We start from the raw sequence: 22019 nt of genomic DNA on the forward strand, positions 1-22019 counted from the left end.
ATAACAACAGATATATTATAATACTAGCAGTATGATTAAATAGAAAACTCGGAGATTACAGATGTATTATTAGCTACATAGGTGTGAGTTATATATTATTATATTTTACATGGTATCTCTGTTTAGTTATTTATCAGTAAATTATTTATGCAAACTCAGCTACCACACACTAGTAATAGAATATTTCGTCTTACTAAACTTTGTCTCATCCCAATGATTTAACATTTTTCAGGTGATCGAGCTAGACGAGCATATCAGGCTCGCAAGTAGAGAGATCGTCTACACTACCCTGTTTGTAGGGTAAGTGTTGTCAAGGGGGTTGTATTTTTTAGTAGCATTCTGGAGTTTTTTTTTTTGGATAGAAGATGCTAGGATGATGTGTAAATATGTATGTATATTTTTTGGGAGATACTGAATTCTAGTATTGTGTATATATTTGTACAGTTTCACATTTTCCACTGCATCAATAGGAGAACTTAATGCTTTACTCTCAATAAAATCAATCAATAAATCATAACAACTAAGAGTATGAGCAAATGAGAATTAAGCACAAGCACTTTAAGAACACTCACAACACTTGGATAATCAAAGAAATTTGAGTTTTGAAGTGCGTGGGAGTAGTATAAACTAAAATAGAATTTTGGAAATTTGAGAGAATTTGGCCTTAATGATTTTCTTAATCCTTGCTAATTTTTGCAAATGAGCTAGTATATATAGGCAAGGGGCAAATTATAACCGTTGGGGACTTAATAGGTATTATTAGAAAAGATTTAAAACAAGTGTAAAGTTTAAACCCATTTTTAACCCCTCATTACCTCGGTAAAAATAAACAACCTGAGAGCTTGAGGGTGCTCGGTCCAAGGTTCGGGTGCCCAAACAAACGCAATGCTGAAAAGGTGTTTTTGAGGTTCGGTAGGCTCAAAAGTAGTTCGATTTTCTGAATCGAGTGATTCCTCAAAAAGACCGCAGTTTAATTGCTGGGTCTAAAGTTTGGTATGTCGAACTCATAAGTTCGGTCGCTTGAGGGAAAAATGAATGTGAGGTTTGGGCGGCCAAGTTGGTGAAAAGTGACCTGACACAAGTTCGGTCGACTATGGAAGATGTGTACATTTTGGTTTGGTATGCTAAACATAGGTCAACTTGTTGACCCGTCCATGGTTCGGTCAATTGTGGCAATTTGAACTGCGAGGTTCGGTCGCCTGAATGTTGATCCCATGGGTCATACCCTGTTTTGATTATGACAAATACTTTGGTATTTAACGTTTGTCAAGTTTGTGTGTGGGACCATATTAGGAAGATCATATTGATGGCACATGACAACTTGAGGAAAACAAAGACCCAGAATGTTTTTAATTGTTGTAATCAATATTTAATTTTGCTGGGTTTGTAATTTTAATTAAGAAAAGGTCTGTAGTAATCTGCATATCATGCATATAGGATCTGTTGGCCTTATAAGGCTTAACATCTTATTTTGATGCTAACAAACAAGTAGAACTTAATATGCTTTGTTTAAGTGATGTATTTTCAGGGCTCAATGATGAATGTAAGGTTAAAGAATTCATGAAAGTTTATATTTCAAAGAAGGATTATTTATATCAAGCTTGAAGCATAGATTCAAAAATGGCTTTAAAGATAAAGTTTGAAGATCATGAGAGCATGAGGATTAAAGAGAACTTGATGAAAGCTCAAATAAGGATGAAGCAACCATAAAGACCTCAAGGAATTCAAGAATTGAAAATTTGAAAGAGTTTATAGGAAATTTCATTCAAGTACTTCAAATAATTTCAATATGGATACATGAAACTCTTAGGTTAATTTATTTGACCTAAAAACCTTTTAACATACTTGGAAAATATTTTTGTAAGGTCAAAAATTATTTCAAAAAGGTTAGAATCATTTTTGGAATGAAAAACATCAAAAGGAGGATTTTCAAAATGTTGTTAATGTTTCTACATCTACATTGAAGTGCCTTTTTATCTATCAAAAACTCTTTACTTTAAAATGTGTTCAACATAAAAGTTGTAGAATTTTCTCTTAGCTTTCATTTGACACCAAGATCATCAAATTTGGAGTTACACAAAAAAAGTTAGGACTGAAAAATAGAAGGATACTCGAAGCTGACAGCAACAAGTACTGCCTGAACCGGGACAGGCGCCTGGGTGGTCAAGCCAGGCTACTGGCTGTGTCTTGGTAGGTGACTACAACCCTACTGCCCTTGCTACTCTTTAAAAATAACATGGCAGGTGACTGGTGGAGTTGCAAAGGCGATTGCCACAAACAGATTTTTTAAAAAAAAAAAAAAAAACCTCAATGGAAACATTTTTTAAATGGTTTACTTGGGGCTCAAACTTTGTGAAAACTTAGGGGATGCTCCAAGTCACTTGGGGACCAAGTTACATACCTTTTCAAGTCTATAAATAATCCCCAAAGATCATTAAATCAAGACACCAAGAATTCAAATTCAGCAAAAATTCAATCTCTCAATTGCTCTCAACAGTCAAAGGCTCCTTCACTCTCATCTTGTCTACGAAATTTGCTAAGGTCTTGCTGATTCAATTACCAATCTTGTGCTACAAATTCTAAATCTTTCAATCATTGAAAGAATTAATCGTTGATATACTTCATTAAGCTTCAAGTTAAATTCCATATTGTTATTTACTTTGAAGTATATTAGTTTCTAAATTGTTGTGCTAATCAGCTCTTTGTGCGAGCAAGTTCTTGTACACATCTATTTGATTTATTTCTTGTAGATTGACGATTCCAAGGATTGTTTGGACCATTGGCTAAGTAAGGGGATATTGCTTAGAGAGGCGGGCTGTAGCCTAGTTAAGGAGTGACCGAACGAGGGGACATCGTTTGGAGAAGACGAGCTCTAGTCTTAACCAATGAGTGTTGTAAAGGTATTGTTCCGCCCGTTAAAGGAATAGGTTTAGTGAATCCTTTGGTGGTTTGCCAAAGGTGAGGACGTCTGCTGGGTATAAGCCGAACCTCATAAAAATCTCCGTCTCACTCTCTCTTTCCCTATTCTTATTTTCAGTGCATATTTAAATTGCGAGGATGGTTTAAATTTAAAATCATATTTGGAAATCAAGTAAACCTTAAAGTTTGATTTTGATTTGGGTTGCTAAAACTGAAAGGGAATACGTTGGTTGAACCATTCTTGCAGAAACCATACGGGAGTACGTTACTTGGCTAAACACCCCAAAGATAAATTAACTTAAGAGTTTATTTGAATTCTGAAGTTTGGAAAGAGTAATTGATTTTTTATTGAACATCATATTGAAGAAGAAGTTTCATATATCCAGGGCTTTGTTCAAAACTCACATTCACCACAGGGCTGAAAACATCAAAAGTTGAAAGTTACATATGTTATATTGATTGTGATTGGATGGTATAAAGATTTGTTTTATATTCCAAGAATCTTAAATCTTGAATGATTCCATCGATCTAATAATTCTGTAGTGAACTTTTATTTGGCAAACAAATTGTGGTTGAAGATTCAATATTTTATTAGTTGTCTTGTTGATTGTTTAAAAGAAACCAAGTTCTTGTTTGATTGACAAAATAGATAAACAAGTCAAAGAATAGCTTAAATATTAAAAGAAGTTAAGGACTTTAAAAATAAAATTTTAAAAGCGAATTCACCCCCTCTATTGGGAAACTATTCCTAATTTCAATTGGTATCAGAGCGGGGTTATATCAAATCTTAATTAGTAGCTATAAAAAGATTTAAATAGCTCAATTAGGCATAGCTCCCTTTGGAGAGGGAATCTCTTCAACTAGGCCACCAATCTTTTGTGGTTTGAACTATACCTTCTTGAAAAAGAGAATGCAAATATATCTTCAAATTATGAATTAGAAAGCATGAGAGGTTGTCATGGAAGGTGACCAAATTCCTACTAAGATAGTTGATGGAAAAAAAGTCCCTAAGGAGAAAATTGATATGACAGACTTAGACTATAAGATGCTGCAAGTAAATTCTAGTGCATGAATGCTCTATATTGTGCTTTAGATGCCAATGAATTTAATAGAATAATGGCTTGCAAATCAGCTAAGGAGATATGGAACAAATTAGAAGTAACATATGAAGGCACTATAGATGTTAGGGATAATAGGATCGATATGCTTACAAGCGAATATAAAGCGTTTAAAATGAACTCGGATAAATCCATAACTAATATGTTTACTAGGTTCACTCACATAATCAATTCCCTAAATGCACGGGGAAAAAATTACACTTCTTATAAGATGATAAGAAAAATTCTTAGAGGGCTGCCACCTAAATGGGAACCAAAAGCCATTGCTATCACATAAGGTAGAAATCTGAAAAACACATCCTTAAATGAGCTTATAGGTTCTCTCCTCACATACGAAATGATAATGAATGAAAAGTGCGGGAAAACCAAATCCTGAGAAACAATAGCCTTCAAAGCCTAAAAAAAAAAAAAACTCTAGTAGTGAAAAGATGGATGAAGATGAAGTAGCCTTTATATCTAAAAAGCTAGCAAAAATCCTTAGAAGGAGAAACAAATTCAAAAGAAGAAACCAAGACTCCAAATCATATGAAAAAGATATTGGTACCAAGAAATCTAAAGATAAAACCCCTACTTGCTATAATTGAAATAAAATTGGATATATAAAACTAGAATGCCCACTATTAAAGAAAGAGTCTAAAAAGACAAACAAGAAAGCCATGAAAGCCACTACTTTCGGAGAATGAAATAAGTGACCAAGAGGTTGCTTATACATGCTTTATGGCTTGGGATAATGAGGAAAGCTCCTCATCTAAATATTTAAACAATTCTTGTAGTGATGAATCTGATGATGAGAGCATGTCATCTTATGATGAATTACAAAATGATCTATTCAAAGTACATAAGATGCTAATCAAAGCAACAAAAAAAAAATATCATTGAAAAACAAGAATGAAGGATTGATGAAAGAGTTAGAATCAATTAAGACTGTTGAAAATAAAAAAGATTCAAAACTCATGAAAATAGAAAATAAGTATGATGCTGCAGTAAAAGAATTAGAATCAAAACACCTTGCTGAAAAAGAAAAAGACTTAAAAATCAAAGAATTAGAAAGCAAGAATGAAAGGATGATAAAAGACCTTCGATCCCTATCTTCTACGGAATATAAGAAAGACATATATATTTCTGAATTAGAAGATAAAATCAGAAAATTATCTCTAGAATTAGAGAAATCACAAAAGAAGGTTGATAATAAGAAATACATTGAAACAAATGATCTCAAAAATCAAATTGAAGACAAAGAAAAAATCATTTATAACTTTACAAAAGGAAAAACAAACTTTGACAAAATGGTAGGCTCCCAAAGAATGTTTCTAAACAAAGAAGACATTGGATTTAATGGAATTGAAAATAAAAAGAAAATGAATCTTTACATGGGTTATTTCTCAAAAGCCTCCAAAGATAATGCAAGCACAACCTTTAATGCCTACACCAACACTATATGCTATCAATGTAAGAAAAAGGGGCATATAAAGTTTGAATGTCCATTTAGGAGAAAGGGTGTAAAAATTAAATAAGTATGGAGAATTATGGAATCATCCCTTGTTAAACCAACCGGGCCCAAGAAAGTATGGGTACCGAGATGATAGACTAGCTCATAAATGAAAAACTCCATGGATTAAGTCATTCCCTTTAAAAATTGAGAAAGTAACTTAATTCATGATCAACAAAAAAACTAGTTAAAATAGAAAAACTTAAAGAAGAGTTTAAGATAAGTTTGAGAATGAATGACTATATGAGATGTTATATGCTTGCATGCCTATATGATATGCTGCATGATATGCTTGACTTATATTGAAAATTTACGACTCACTATGTCGAAAATTTGAGCATGAGATTATTAAGTATAAGCATGAATTTTGATATGAGATTAATTCTTGATCATGCACACTATTGATAAATTACATGGATTGACTTACTATTTTTTATATTGATATCCATGAGTTATGAGAAATATAATGGTTATATTGGTATCCATGAGCTGTGTATAATGTGATAATGACTTTTGGTATCTATAAAGTCTTTGCTATCCATGAATATTTTTGGTATCACATTTTAAAAATTTTAATTGGTATCACAACTTTAAAAAAAAAAAAAAGCCTCATTTGGTATCACAATTTAAAAGATCAATTGGTTTTTAAGCATGACAAGAATAATTATATCTATGAGCATGGAATGACATTGATGATATTTGCATGATATTGATATTTGATATATGATGTGGATCAATGTTTTGATACATAGGATGATGAAAGAAAAATTGATAACAAAACTAAATGTATTGAATTCAGGGGGGAGTGTTATGTCATATTGCCTATATTATGATTGTTTCCCTATTAATCAATTCAGAGAATTTTTAATTGGTATCATGAATTAAATTTTCAATTAGTATCAATTCTCAATTGGTATCTTGAATTTTAAATAGATATCATGAATTCAATTTTAAATCGGTATTATAAAATCAACAATTGAAATCTTGAATATTGTCTAAAGGAAAAAGCTGTTAATAATGAAGTTAAAGCTCATATACTTGAATGTTATAGCACACTACACATGCTATATAGAAAAATAATAAATTGAGTGTGTTCATATGTTTGATATGCATGTTTGATGATATGTTCAACATGTGATTTTACTTGAACATAATCATATTTTTTTCCTTTTTGATGGATGTCAAAAGGGGGACAAGTTTTAAAGTAAAAATTGAGCATGGTATTGCAAAAAAAAAAAAAAAAAAACTGAGCATGATCATAATATATATCAAAAGGAGAAGTATATGATAGTGATGGGCATGATTGTAAAAGAGGTTTAAAGAAATTGATATTGATCTTGCAAATAGGGTTAAAATGATTGTAAAAGAGGTTTACAGAAATTGATATTGATCTTGCAAATAGTGTTAAGATGATGTTTATTGAAAGGGGGAGTCCTTTTAAGGCTCACTCCAATTTTTGCTTCTTGTTTGTCATCATAAAAAATGGAGAGATTGTTGGCCTTACAAGACTTAACATCTTGTTTTGATGCTAACTAACAAGTAGAACTTAACACGTTTTGTTTAAGTGATGTATTTTTAGAACTCAACGATGAATGCAAGGTAAGAGAATTCATTAAAGCTTATATTTCAAAGAATGATGATTTATATCAAGCTTGAAGCATGGATTCAAAAATGGATTTAAAGATAAAGCTTGAAGATCATGATAGCATAAAGATTAAAAATAACTTGATAAAAGCTCAAAGAAAGATGAAACAAGCATAAAGACCTCAAGGATTTCAAGAATTGAAAATTCGAAAGAGTTTATAGGAAATTTCATGTAAGTACTTAAAATAATTTTAATATGGATACATGAAACTCTTAAGTTAATTTATTGGACCTAAAAACCTTTTAACATACTTGGAAAATATTTTTATAAGGTCAAAAATTATTTCAAAAAGGTTAGAATCATTTTTCGAATGAAAAGCGTCAAAAGAGGATTTTCAAAATGTTGTTCATTTTTCTACATCTGCATTACGGTGCATTTTTCTCCATCAAAACCTCTTTATTTTAACACGTGTTCAACATGAAAGTTGTAGGATTTTCTCTTAGCTTCCCTTTTACACAAAGATCATCAAATTTAGATATACACAGAAAAGGTTATGATCGAAAAATAGAAGGATACTCGAAGATGGCAGCAACCAGTAGACTGCCTGAACCATGACAGGCGCTTGGGTGGTCAAGCGAAGCTACTGGCTATGTCCTGGTAGACGACTTCCACCCTACTACCCCTATTTATCCTTTAAAAATAACATGGCAGGCAAGTGGTGGATTGGGGCAGGCGACTGCCACGAACAGATTTTTTTAAAAAAACCCTTAACGGAAACATTTTTAAAATGGTTTGCTTGGGGCTCAAATTTTGTGAAAACTTGGGGGATACTCCAAGTCACTTGGGGACCAAGTTACATACCTTTTAAATTCTATAAATAAGTGACAAAGATCATTGAATCAAGTCACCAAAAATTCAAATTCAGCAAAAATTCAAAATCTCTCTTAATTGCTCTCAACACTCAAAGGCTTCTTCACTCTCATCTTGTCTACGAAATTTGCTGAGGTCTTGCTGATTCAATTACCAATCTTGTGCTACAAATTCTAAATCTTTCCATCATTGAAATAATTAATCGGTGATATATTTCATTGAGCTTCAAGTTAAATTTCATATTGTTATTTACTTTGAAGTATATTAGTTTCTAAATTGTTGTACTAATAAGCTCTTTGTGTGAGCAAGTTCTTGTACACATCTATTTGATTTATTTCTTGTAAATTGATGATTCCAAGGATTTTTTGGATCATTGGCTAAGCAAGGGAATATTGTTTTGAGAGGCGGGCTCTAGCCTAGTTAAGGAGTGACCGAACGAGGGGACATCGTTTGGAGAAGGTGGACTCTACTCTTAATCAAGGAGTACTGTGAAGGTATTGTTCTGCCCGTCAAAGGAACAGGTTTAGTGAATCCTTTGGTGGTTTTCCAAAGGCGAGGACGTAGGCTAGGTATAAGCCAAATCTCGTAAAATCTCCGTCTCACTCTCTCTTTCCCTATTCTTATTTTCAGTACATATTTAAATTGTGTGGATGGTTTAAATTAAAATCATATAAGCTACATATATTTGGAAATCAAGTAAACCTTAAAGTTTGATTTTGATTTGGGTTGTGGAAACCGAAAGGGTGTACATTGGTTGAGCCATTCTTTGCGGAAACCATACGAAAGTACGTTACTTGGCTAAACACCCCAAAGATAAATTAACTTACGAGTTTATTTGAATTCTGAAGTTTGAAAAGAGTAATTGGATTTTATATTGAACATTATATTTAAGAAGAAATTTCATATATATAGGGCTTTGTTCGAAACTCACATTCACCACGGGGCTGAAAACATCTAAAACTGAAAGTTACATATATTATATTGATTGTGATTGGATGGTATAAAGATTTGTTTTATATTCCAAAAGCCTTAAATCTTGAATGATTCCATCAATCTAATAGTGTTGTGGTGAACTTATATTTGGCAAACAAATTGTGGTTGAAGATTGAATGTTTTATTAGTTGTCATGTTGATTGTTTAAAAGAAACCAAGTTCTTGTTTGATTGACAAAATAGATACACAAGTCAAAGAATTGGTTAAATATTAAAAGAAGTTAAAGACTTTAAAAAGAAAATTTTAAAAGCCAATTCATCCCCCCCCCCCCTCTTGGGAAGCTATTCCTAATTTTAGGATCTATAAGCTCAAGACCTTAGAGAGAGACCTTAGGGTTTGGTTGATCAATGCCAAGTTTTTTGGCATACTTAAAAAGGCCTTAGAAAGACCCTAAATCCCAGAACTTGCACATAAGAAAGTCCCCAACATCACTTAAAATACCAGGGGAATTAACTGAGGCAAAATTGGACTTAAAATGAAAATCCTTGTGAGAGGTCGAGTGATCGAACCCTTGGTGTTCAAAACACCTTGGGCACCCGAACCACTGCTATGTTAGCAGGTTGACCTCGTTTCGGGTGACCGAACCTAAGATGAACGTATCTCCCTTGGGCGACCGAACCTGTGTCAGGGTACTTTTCACCAACCCGGGCGACTGAACCTTTGCATTCTAAATGGCCTCAGGCGATCGAACACTAAAGTTCGGTTAATCAAACATTAGATCGGGCTACTGAAGTGTGGACAGTGTGTAAATCACCTAGGTTCACCCAACTGAACCTAGACTCGGGCTATCGAACGTTTAAAAATATGTTTTTGAACTGAGTCTATTCGGGCAACTAAACTAAGGTTCACCCACCCAAAACCTCTCGGGTTGCATATTTTTTTCCAAGGTTAAAATTAAGTAAACAGGGTTACTTTTCTTAACAAGTTTTAAAACAAATTTAATAATACCATTGGTGTCCCCAACTGTCATAATGTGGCCTCTCTCTGTATAAAAGGACTCATTTTCTTAGATTAGTGGTGATTAGCAAATAGGATTAGCCAAAAACTCTCTCAAATTTCCTAAACCCTATTTTTTCATTCCAACCCCCATAACACTCAAATACCTTCATTTCTTTAAGAAATATTGCCTTATGAGTGTTTATTGTTTGTTATATTATACTAGAAACCCTCACTTGTATATTACACATTTGATTTTCATATTGAGTAATATTGCTGCTAGATTAGTTGAACATAGGAGAGAAATTTTAAATACCCAATTCACCCTCCATCTTGGGAATACACCAAAGCTAATAATTGGTATCAGGGCCTCACTGCACTAGGCTTAACAGCTTTTGTAAAAGATCGCAATGGCTCACATTGGTGTATCCCCATTCAGAGAGGGATAATCACCTTCTAGACCTCCTTTGTTTTGTTGTTTTAATTACACCCATTGGAAAATAAGAATGAGCATATTTACAAAATCTTTGGACTGGAGGGCCTTGCAGGTGATTGATAAAGGAATTTGCATGTCTGTAGTTGAAAATGATAATAGTGTAATGCATTCAAATTCATATGCCATGGAGGTTTTATATTGTGCTTTAGAATCTAATATTTTTCATGAGATCATAGCTTGCACGAGTGCAAAGGAAATCTAGGATAAACTTGAAAGAAAATATGAAAAATCCTAGGAGAATGAGACCACCACTGAGGAAGTGGTAAATGACACAGTAGTTGCACTAATAGAACATGAGGTATATGAACCTATCTCAGCCTCTATAGATGATTCTGTTAGCTCTGGTGTATTTTTAAGAGGGGGTTGAATTGGAATTTTAAAGCTTTTTCCTAGGTTAAACCAGATGTTACCAGTTTTTCACAACTTAGGGTATTTCTATGCAAATCCAAATGAGAAGATAAATATAATATGCGGAAATTTAAATCATGCACAGTATTCACCGATAATTGAAGAATAACATACACATGCAGTAAATAAATTGCGGTAAAATAAATTACACACACGCTATGTTATCGGGGTTCGACCAACCATGCCTACATCCCCGCCTCTAGCTCGCAAGCCCGAGGATTCCACTAATACTCACTTAACAGGTGGAATGGCACCGATTACAACTAGATCAATTAACGGGGTTGACCTCAACCTACACCTTACCACGATGGTGCACTTAACTTTCCTAATCGGGTCTAAGCCAATATGGGACTATTCAAGAGGATTAGTCTCACTCTTCAGACCCATGCCTAGAATACAACAAATGTGAAATTTTGCATACAAGAAAATGCTTCTTACACAAGCAGATATGTACCACTATGCACAATATCACAGATCAATGCATGCTACTAAATGATAAGATACGATAAATTCAATGTAGTCTTACTGTCTACTCTCAAAATTAATGCCAATAATTCAATCAGTACGTGAGAGTACAAGTGATAGGATCTTTGTGTCAAAATAATATTTTCAACCACAATGCACTAGCAAAGATCACAAGTATACTTCAAATATCTTAACAAAAGTTTTTTCTCAATATAAACCACCACAGATATTCAAACAATGGTTTGTAAAATATTTATTTGGTCTTTGTAATAAAATAATAATCTCAATCAAAAGGTATAGCAACAAAGAACTTTTAGCACTCAAGCAAATATCTCAAAATAAATTTCTCAAAGATAAGCACAGAGATATTTTTGAAAATGATGTATAAAATATTTTTAGCAATGAAAATCCAATATAAACTCCTTGAGTATTGCAATGACAATGCAAAACTCAAAGACTCAATGAAGTATTCCTAAGGAAGACTTATTAACAAAGTCTCCTAAGGAAACTTGAAGCTTTGCTATCGAATAAAATAACCTCAAATAATCAATAACAAGAGAGAGCTTAAGCCTTTGAGATGAACACTCAAGCACACTTACAAAAAGATTTAAGCAATAAAATCGAGTAAGAATGAGTGTAGGCAGCTTAAAAATGGAAGTAGGATTTTCTGAATTTCAAAGGATTTTTGCTAATTAAGATTGCTAATCCTAGACTAATCTTTTCAAATGAGGGAGTATATATAGAGTACCCCAAAATTAAAACTGTCTAGGACACATGTCATTTTTAGAAAAGTTAAAATGAGGTTAGTAAAAATAATGAAGTTTTTAAAGTCGGTTAATATCGTCCAACCTGAGAGCACTGGTCCACTGAACTTAAGGTTCGATTAACCGAGTGATAAAGTTCGGTTGACCATGGGAAATTTGAACTAAGAGTTCGATCGACTGTACATGTATGGTTTAAGGGCGACTTTCCAAATCTGTGCGGTTTGGACGACCAGGTCATTTTGAACTAGGAGGTTCGGTCGACCGGGTGATTAGGGCTTCTCCCGAGGATGTTCAGCCAACTAGAGCATTGAAGCACATTTTCTGGTCGATCGACCGAAGGGTAAACTTTTGACCCAGGTAGGTTCAGTCGACCAAGTAATATTATCTTGGCCAGGTTCGGTCGATCATAGTGTGGTCAAACTATTGAGTACTAACCAGTTTGGTCGATAGAATGCTTTTATACATTCCAGTTTGATCGTCTAAACATGCATTTTTAATGCATTTTTGGTTCTAAACCCTTTATACATTAACCCTATTCATATAAGCACATATGTTTATGCATACATATGGGTCTTAAGGTCATTTTAGGTCTTTTTGAAGACACTGAAAAAATCCGGCATCAGTTGACCATGCCCTACGGTCCTTTGGTTTCCCTATGGTCATTTGAGCTTATATACCCTATCATTTAGCTAAAGCATTGATTATTCCAGACCATTTTTTTAATTACTATTACCGACCCAAGTTTAATAATAATGAATTACAACACAAAATGATCTTTAGGGTCTTCATGCTCTTCTTCATGTGCCATCAAAGTATCTGCGAATAAAGACCTGTACACAAAATTGATAGCCATCAATTACTAGTATTTGTCATTATCAAAATCGAGTGTGACTAGTAAGGTCAACATATTCATTTGCTGAATTCTGTTATACATTTTATGTTGAATCATCTATTGAAAATAATGATAGTTCTGTTGTTAATGCATGCGATGATTCTTGTGAAGAATTTTTTCATATAACTTGTGATGAATCATTTACTAAATCGCGTGATATACTGGCTGATTATAATGTGTGTACTGATTCTGCTAACAATTCTTGTATTAAATTTTTTGATGAATTTTGTGCTAAATTAATTGATGAAAGCATGCCCATATATAGAAAACTAGAAAAGGCTTCTTCTAAACTATATAAACTTCTAGGTAGGATACCTAAACATAAAATCTTCTTGAGTAATGAAAATAAAAAGGTGGTAAAACAATAAAAAGAATTGAAAGCTTTTCATACCACCTTAGAGAAGAAAAGCATGAAGAAAATATTGAAAATAATCTGCCAGGAGGAAGAAATGGGAGATGATAAATCCTTAAGTCATAAAAAGAAATATCTTTTCAAAAAGGGTTCGAAATCACTTAATAAATCCCATACAAACTTTTATGCCTCATCAAGCAAACATAAGATTAGTAAGCATATCCTTTCACGAAAATTCAAAACTTGCTTACAACATAAAAGAAAAGGGCACAGTTGGTTTAATTGTTTAACTGGAGGTGCTGGGGGCTTAGACAAAGAAATGAAATGGATAATCAACAAAGCAAACTCCATAGGATCTAAGGAAGATCGGGTTCCCAAAGAAATTACATAAATATTTCAATCTTCCCTTACTAGATTTAGGGGTTTGTAATGACATTAGGCTTGGGAAGTGGCTTAAGTTTAAAATGTAGAGGCTTGGTATACACATCCACTTCCAAAAGGACAAGGCTAACATCTCAAGCTTAGTATATAATTCAAAATGCTTAACCCACACTTATATATAAATATCTTAAGTTAAGCATACTTTGTCCATTTCACAAAGTTGAGGTTTAGGGATATATCTCACTATATATCCTTTATCCCTAAACTTATCTTTTAACATAAAGGGCTGGATCAAAACTTAGACACTACTCTTGGTATAAGCATTTTTTTATCAAAATTCCATATCTATTGTGTGCTTATTAAAAATCATCATTCTCAATCAAATTAGAGGTAGCCTGGGAGGGATTCAAACTGTTCATCGAATTACAATAATAACATGTCTTTGAGTTTTAAATGTAAAAATTCTCTAATTTTGATTTATATAGAAGCTTTCTCCTTTATAGGAATTCTTTGCCCTTCCATGATCATATTCGTCAAAGACTCTTCCCGTCCCTTGGTTCGTATCCTTCCTCACAATTATAATCATGTCTAAAGGATACTTTCCATTGTTCAAAGGGCATTGTTCATGAAATTTGTATACTCCTAAATGCTCTTTGGTAAAATGAGTTGGACATATTTACTAGCACGAAAACATTTTAAAATTGTGTCTTGCTTCTTCATGAATACTCTTCTGAACTTAATAGAAATTTAATTGTTAAGAGTATTTATTCCATACTTCTCTCACAAGCTCTCAAATCATTAAGTCGTATCCTTTAGAGCTTCATCTTTGTGAACTAAGTTAAATGGCAAATATGATGGTCATAGGTTTCAACATATGCAATAACTAAGAAACCTATGCATGAATGTTAAGAAAGAAAAACCATTTGAACTTGTGCCTCTCACACGTATTGAGATTCATAAGAAAAGAGGCAAGATAGGCTTAGCACATAGAAAAGATATTCATTATGACTTTTTGGTCCGTTAAGCCTATGATTAAAAAGCCAAGCTAAAATCATTAAAAATATTATAACTCTTGGTTTTTGAACTTGAAAATGAAAAAGACATTAAATGAGTTGAGTGCATAACTCAGGGAGAGCTTTTATTCTTCATGTATATAAATTTTAATGCTCTCATATTCTTATATTGTTTATGCCTTTATGCTTATATGTGTTCAGCATTGCTGCACTATCCATGATTCAATAAATGATTAAAATTTCTTTGATTGATAGTTTATGTCTTTTCCTAGCATGAACTACTATTGAGCTATACTAAATATCTTGAGTTTATTATACTAATGGATTGCATGCTTGTATTGAAAGCCTCATGCATGGCGAATGTAGTTGATATGAATTGCATGCTGGTAGTGGATATAGGTTCTCATGTGCCTTGAACTGGATTATAAATAACTTATTTGAACCTATTAGGTATAGGTTTTATCAGAAAATTTCCAATTTACAGACGGCATGCTGCCAAAATTTTGATAGACTTTTCCCAACATAAAACCTTGTCCAAAGATGATTATAATAAAATTAAAATTAAAATATTTTTGAAAGGATGAGTGAAAATCAATTAAATAATTAAATTTCATCCTGGCATAATCATCGGACATTTAGAGGAGCTCAGATCCATTCTTGTAGAAATGGCTCAAAGAACTCATATGCATCAATTCACTTATTGAATATTGAGGCTCTTCTGAAATCCTTGAACATTATATCCTACGCTTGAAGCTTTATGATTTGATATGGAGTGTTCTTGGGTCATGAACTCTATTGCATGCCTTAATATATATTCTCAAATGCATATGTAACCTATAGGGATGATTATACAGAACGCGTAGTAAAATGAATAAATATTAATCTAGTAGACTCTTTTTAAAAGACTTAAATATGAAGGCTTATACTGCATGGCATGTTAGATGAAATTAGTCTTTAACTGGTATAAGCAGTTTATCTCATCTAAGCAATAATTCAAATTGATAGGGGGGGCATCTAGAATTAAATTACTACCCTGTTTTGCTCACCCATATGTTTAGTTTAGATCTATTATTGAATCAAGTATGGCTTGTGCTTAAACAAAATGATTATATTGAAAATATTAAGTTGAATTGTATTGATTTTCCATAGTCATTTGATTTGTCATATGACCTTGCATATGATTGTTAAATTTTTGAAATCATTATGGCTGTGATTTTCTAGATATATTGTTGTGTGGGATCATTATGGCTATGATCATTATGACGTTGCATGTCATTGACAAACCAAAAAAATTATGCTTGCTTGTTTTGAATTAAAGTTTCTTTTTCAGTAAGCATATTCCCCCAGTATTTATTGAAAATTTTAAGGGGATATATTTTTATACATATGTATATCTATTATATATACATTTATGAAAGAAATAATTGATCTTATATAAAATATATTTTATGTCTTGCTTGTGTGCTTAAATGCCTACATGAGTTGTGCTTTCTCTGTATTAAAATTTTATGTCATGAAATCTCTTGAGGGTGTTGCATTGTATAACTGGTTCATTGATCATACATGAAATACATATGAATTCGTTAGATCGTTTTTATGCTCAAACCTACTATTTGGTATCATATGCCGCATGTTTCTAACTCAAATTTTTCACAGGTCTTATGATATGTTTCAATTGCAATGGTTTGTGTATATTTCCGGTCTGACTATGTTTTTATGACATATTAAATTCATATGACCAGTTATATTGTTTGTGTGCTTAATTACTATATTTGATACTTTGTCATTCATTGTGCATTGTATGATGATATCATCTTTTTGGATGTTGAAAGTAACAATTCTTGAGAATACTAGACTGTTTGAGTACGTAGTCGTGGATATATTGTCAATATATTACTCAATCAGTTCACTTTTATACAGAGATTTTTGGGAAATGCTCTACTTTCAAACGGCATGCTGTCGAATTCTCTTAAAATTTTCCCAAACCATATCTTGTATATGAATGACATTTTCCTCTTATTTGCCTATATATACTTAAATGATTCATCTAAGCCTTTCTTGTTGTTGCCAAAAGGGGGAGAAGTAGGCAAGTATTTGTCATCATCAAAAAGGGGGAGATTGTTGACCCCATGGGTCATACCCTGTTTTGATTATGACAAATACTTCGGTATTTAATGTATGCCAAGTTTGTGTGTGGGACCATATTGGGAAGATCATTTTGATGGCACGTGGCAACTTGAGGAAAATGAAGACCCGGAATGTTTTTAATTGTTGTAATCTATATTTCATTTTATTGGGTCTATAATTTTAATTAAGAAAAAGGTCTGTAATAATATGCATATCATGCATGTAGTTTGATCTATAAGATCGAGACCTTAGAGAGACGTTAGGGTTTAGTTGACCGATGCTAGATTCTTTGGCATACTTAAAAAGGCCTTAGAAAGACCCTAGGTCCCAACACTTGCACGTAAGAAAGTCCCCAACATCACTTAAAATATCAGGAAAATTAACTAATGCCAAATTGGACATAAAATGAAAATCACTATGAGAGGTCGGGTGACTGAACCCTAGGTGTTCAAAACACCTCGGGCACCTAGACCGTTGGGAAATCAGCAGGTTTACTTGGTTTTGGGCAGCCGAGTCTAAAATGAACGTATCTCCCTAAGGGTGACCGAACTTGTGTCAAGGTACTTTTCACCAACCCGGGCAATCGAACCTTTGCATTCTAAATGCCTTCGGGCGATCGAACATTGAAGTTCGATTAACCAAATATTAGACCAGGTGACCGAAGTGTGGACAGTGTGTAAATCGCCTTGGTTCAGCCAACTGAACCTAGACTCAGGTACTGAACATTTAAAAATATATTTTTGAACTGAGTCTATTCGGGTGACCGAATTAAGGTTCAGCCACCCGAAACCTTTCCGGTTGCTTATTTTTTATTGGGGTTAAAATTAAGTAAATAGGGTTAATTTTTTTAATGGGTTTTAAAGAAAATTTAATAATACCCTTGGTTTCCCCAACGGTCATAATGTGGCTTCTCTCTATATATAGGGGCTCATTTGTTTAGATTAGTGGTGATTAGCAAATAGAATTAGCAAAAAACTCTCTCCAATTTCCTATACCCTATTTGTTCATTTCAATCCCATAACACTCAAATACCTTCATTCCTTTGAGAAATCTTGCCTTGTGGGTGTTTATTGTTTGTTATATTGTACTACAAACCCTTACTTGTATATTACACATTTGATTTTCATATTGAGGGTTGAGCTAGATTTTTCCCTCGATTTAATTTTATAAATCTTTAGTTTGGAAAAATCATATAAGTGAGTTTCCATTATCATTGCAATACTCGTTTGGGCTTATACTTTTGTGTGCAAAAATATTTTACCAAACTAGATTTCAAACAACTCCTATGCTAGATACATTTGAGAAAACATTTTTGAGTTCATTTGAATATTTTGAGTGTTGATTGTACACGTAGAGCACCGACCTTATAGTTCATGCATGTTTGGTGTGCATTGATTATACTATGTTGTATTGTAGTATACAGACTTCTTAGTTGAGAAGCACATTTTTGTGTACATGAATTTACATTTGTTGTATTCCAGGCATGGGTTTGAAGATGGAGACTAACTTTGTTGAATAGTCCCATATTATCTTAGACCCGATTAGGAAAGTTAAGTGTACCATCCTAGTAAGGTGTAAGTTGAGGTCAGCCCTGCTAATTGACCTAGTTATAATCGGTAGCACTCCATCCATTAAGTAAGCATTAGTGGAATCTTTGGACTTGTGAGCTAGAGACGGGGACGTAGGCACAGTTGGTCGAACCCCAATAACATTTCTTGTGCGTGCTATTAATTTCCACATTTTAAATTTCAGCACATAAATGTTTATATTTTACTATTGTTAATAATTGGGTATATTATTGCATAGTCAGACCCTAGGTTGAGTAATATTGTTGCTAGATTAGTTAAACCTATGAGAAAAATTTTAAATACCCAATTCACCCCCCTTTTGGAAATACACCAAAGCTAACACCGACCACTCACAAAATTTTACCTATAAAGTCCAATTTTGCTTCAGTTAATTCCCCTGATAATTTATATGATATTGGGGACTTTCTGCACAATGTGTAGGAACCTAAGGTCCAACTAAGGTTGTTTTGAGCATACCTACCTATCATGCATGATGTAAGTTATTACAAGTCATTGGTGTATAGTCCATAATTAACTTTACATTCCAGAATAAAAAAAATGAATAAATAATTATAAATACAACACAAATATTGAAACGACCTACTAATAAAATAAAATATTTTCCCCTATTTTAATTTCAAACATTAACCTAAATAGCGAAAACCCATTCATATAAAATAAAATCATACATAATACAATACCAGGTGTCAAACCAACCCATAATATACAATTATCACTATTTTCCCGAAATTACCCTTACTGATACCAAGGGTTTACAAAAACATGCCACCCAAAAGTACTCACTCTCAAAAAGGGCAGTACAACAGCCCCTCTACCTACGAGACTACTCCGCTCGCCTAGCTATTTCACCTGTAAAGTAATTCAACACTGGGATGAGCCAACGCTCAGTAAGACGAAACATGCTATTACTAGTGTGTGGTTATTGAGCTATAGTTTGGTAAAAATAATATGATTTGAGAAAAATATGAATAATTGAATCTAAAAATGCTAATATTACATAACGTATAACAAAACCATTAACTACATAACTGAACATGCTAATCTGTATGAAATTACTTTTCATATTAATACTACTATTTCTGAAAGTCTAATAGTACTCATAATATCTGAAAAATTTCCCTAGATGGCTCTATGTCATGATTTAACCCCTTATGACAGGGTTGTGCGGCTTGAAGGCGGGACCTATCCTGGCTGGCCGACCAGGGTAATTCAACAGAACCCCGACAGTTTGATCGGCCCCCTTAATCCATATCTAATGGAGAGCCTGTCCCAACGTGGGCACGATCGACCTCATACCACTTACTATCTGAGTAAAGTGATTGCACTTTAAACTGAATATCTGTAGCTATGGTATAGTGCTCTGTGGTCTGATCCATCAGGATCTGATACTATATAAGTAACTGATATCTATCATATACTATTTTTACTATGATTTCTAAAATAACCATAACCCCGTAGAATTTATCTGAAATTCTAAATTAACTGATTCAAAATATGATTTCTGTATAACCGAATTGCTGTCTGAATATCTGTATATCGAGGCATTATAGTACTAATAAACATGTTATTCTAAAATGACTGAAAATACATATTTTTGAGTATAATGTACACTAAAAAATTTGTCATTCTATAAACATGCAAATAATATGGTATTTTTGTTAATGACTATAAACATGATATTCACAAATTCTATAAATATAGTACTGTTCTGCTATCAACTCAAGCCACACAAATAAATATTAATATTATCAAGTTCTGGAAACTGTAAATATATTTGTAATATGAACAATAATTTGATAAAAATATATAGTTCGTGCTGAAATCATAAAAGGGTTTCCTAGCATAGCATATTTCCCTTACCTGACTACTGGAAAGCCCCTATGGTATACTAGTCCAACACTCGCAAGGCTTCCTACTCAGCACCCTGAAAACAACATTTGCCAAAATACAATATCATTATTGCTTTGTCTACATTATTTCCTACAACTTCTAGAAGGCCAAAAACTGAATAAAAGGTCTTACCCTGATTATGGGAAGAAATTCAACTCAATTCTACCAACGACTCACCCCAGTAAACTTGGAGAGAACTTCATCAGGAGCGTCGTGGTGGCCTCAGATCTTCGATTTGACGACTAATGGGGCCGAAATCGAAGAGAGAAGAGGGAAGGACCGTATGAGAGAAAAGAGGGAGAGTTTACATTGGTTTTTCTGTGATTAAACTATGTTTAGGGCTATTTATACTGCGGCCTTTGTTGACGAGCCATGTCATCTCGTCGACGAGTCTAATAGGCAATTTGTCGATGAACTCTCCCCTTCATTGATGAAATTCAGAATCGCCCAAAACATTCTCTCAGTATCTTCTCATCGACGAAACATGCCCTCATCGACGAGACCCTCTTCTACCCTCGTGGATGAATCCCCTGTGTTCATCGACGAGGCCATGAGAAAATTCCTTGGGTTACTATATCCAAAGTCTACTGCCTCCTTCTATTTCCGTTTCCATTTCCATACCTATTTATTATTTAAATATCATTATTCTTCGGGTCGTTACAAATATCTTCATTCTTCTGCTTGATCACCATATGCTATCATGATATGTCTTTCAGTTCGAATACACTCATAAGGTGAACCTACATGCAAGCCTTAGTACAAACATAAGTACCAAGAGTATTTGTCATTATCAAAACTAGGTGTAACCTATCAGGTCAACATTATCCCCTTACTTGGCTTACTGGGAAGCCCATAAATTACTCGAAACCTACACCCATGGTGTTCCTAGCTCAACACCCTAAAACTTACAATTTCCCCAAATCAACTTACACAAATTTTGAAATGGTGCCCAAGTTGGCCTAAACAACAATCTACTCCAGCAGACTTGTAGAAAATCTTCCCAAGAGTAGCACGGCAGCTTCCAATCGTTGAATTGATGAAGAACGAAGCTAGAAACCTAGAGAGAAGGTGGGAGAGATAAATTCTAGAGAAAGAGAGAGAGAGGATTTTTGCATGTAGGTTCTCATTGAAACCTGAATTCACCATATTTATAAAGTGCGGATTCTTCAACGAGACACGTCACCACGTCGACAAGTCCATGAAGGGAGTTCGTCAATGAACACTTACCCCTCATCGATGAATTTCAGGCACTGAAATCAGCCCTCTCGGTAATGTCTTGTCAATGAGACACACGTCAATGTCGACAAGCCCAAGAAGCCCGTTCGTTGATGAGCACTATGTGTTCGTCAACGAGACCCTGCTGAATCACCTTTTTTAAAATTCTTTTTTCCTCCTTTCTTTTATTTTTTAATTACTCTAATTCTTCGGGTCTCTACATGCACTGCTTATGTGGACATTAAGGGATGTTATAAGAAATGAGAGCATTTTAATTTATATAGTCATGAAAGATGAACGCTCCATTTGAGTTTTGCACTCTACTTATGCCTTTTTCTTTTAAATTCTTAGCCAAGTGCTTTGTATTCTCAATGATTTAAACTTGGCTTTACATGCTTTGGCCTAGAGGACCAAAAAGTCACAATGAATATTTTCTTCGGCGTACTAAGCCATCTTTGCCTCTTTTCTTATGAATCTCAATACGTGAGAGACTTGAGTTTGAATGGCTTTGAATTTT

This window comes from Malania oleifera, chromosome 1 (genome assembly GCF_029873635.1).
Source record: "Malania oleifera isolate guangnan ecotype guangnan chromosome 1, ASM2987363v1, whole genome shotgun sequence".
NCBI classification, from domain to species: Eukaryota; Viridiplantae; Streptophyta; class Magnoliopsida; order Santalales; family Ximeniaceae; genus Malania; species Malania oleifera.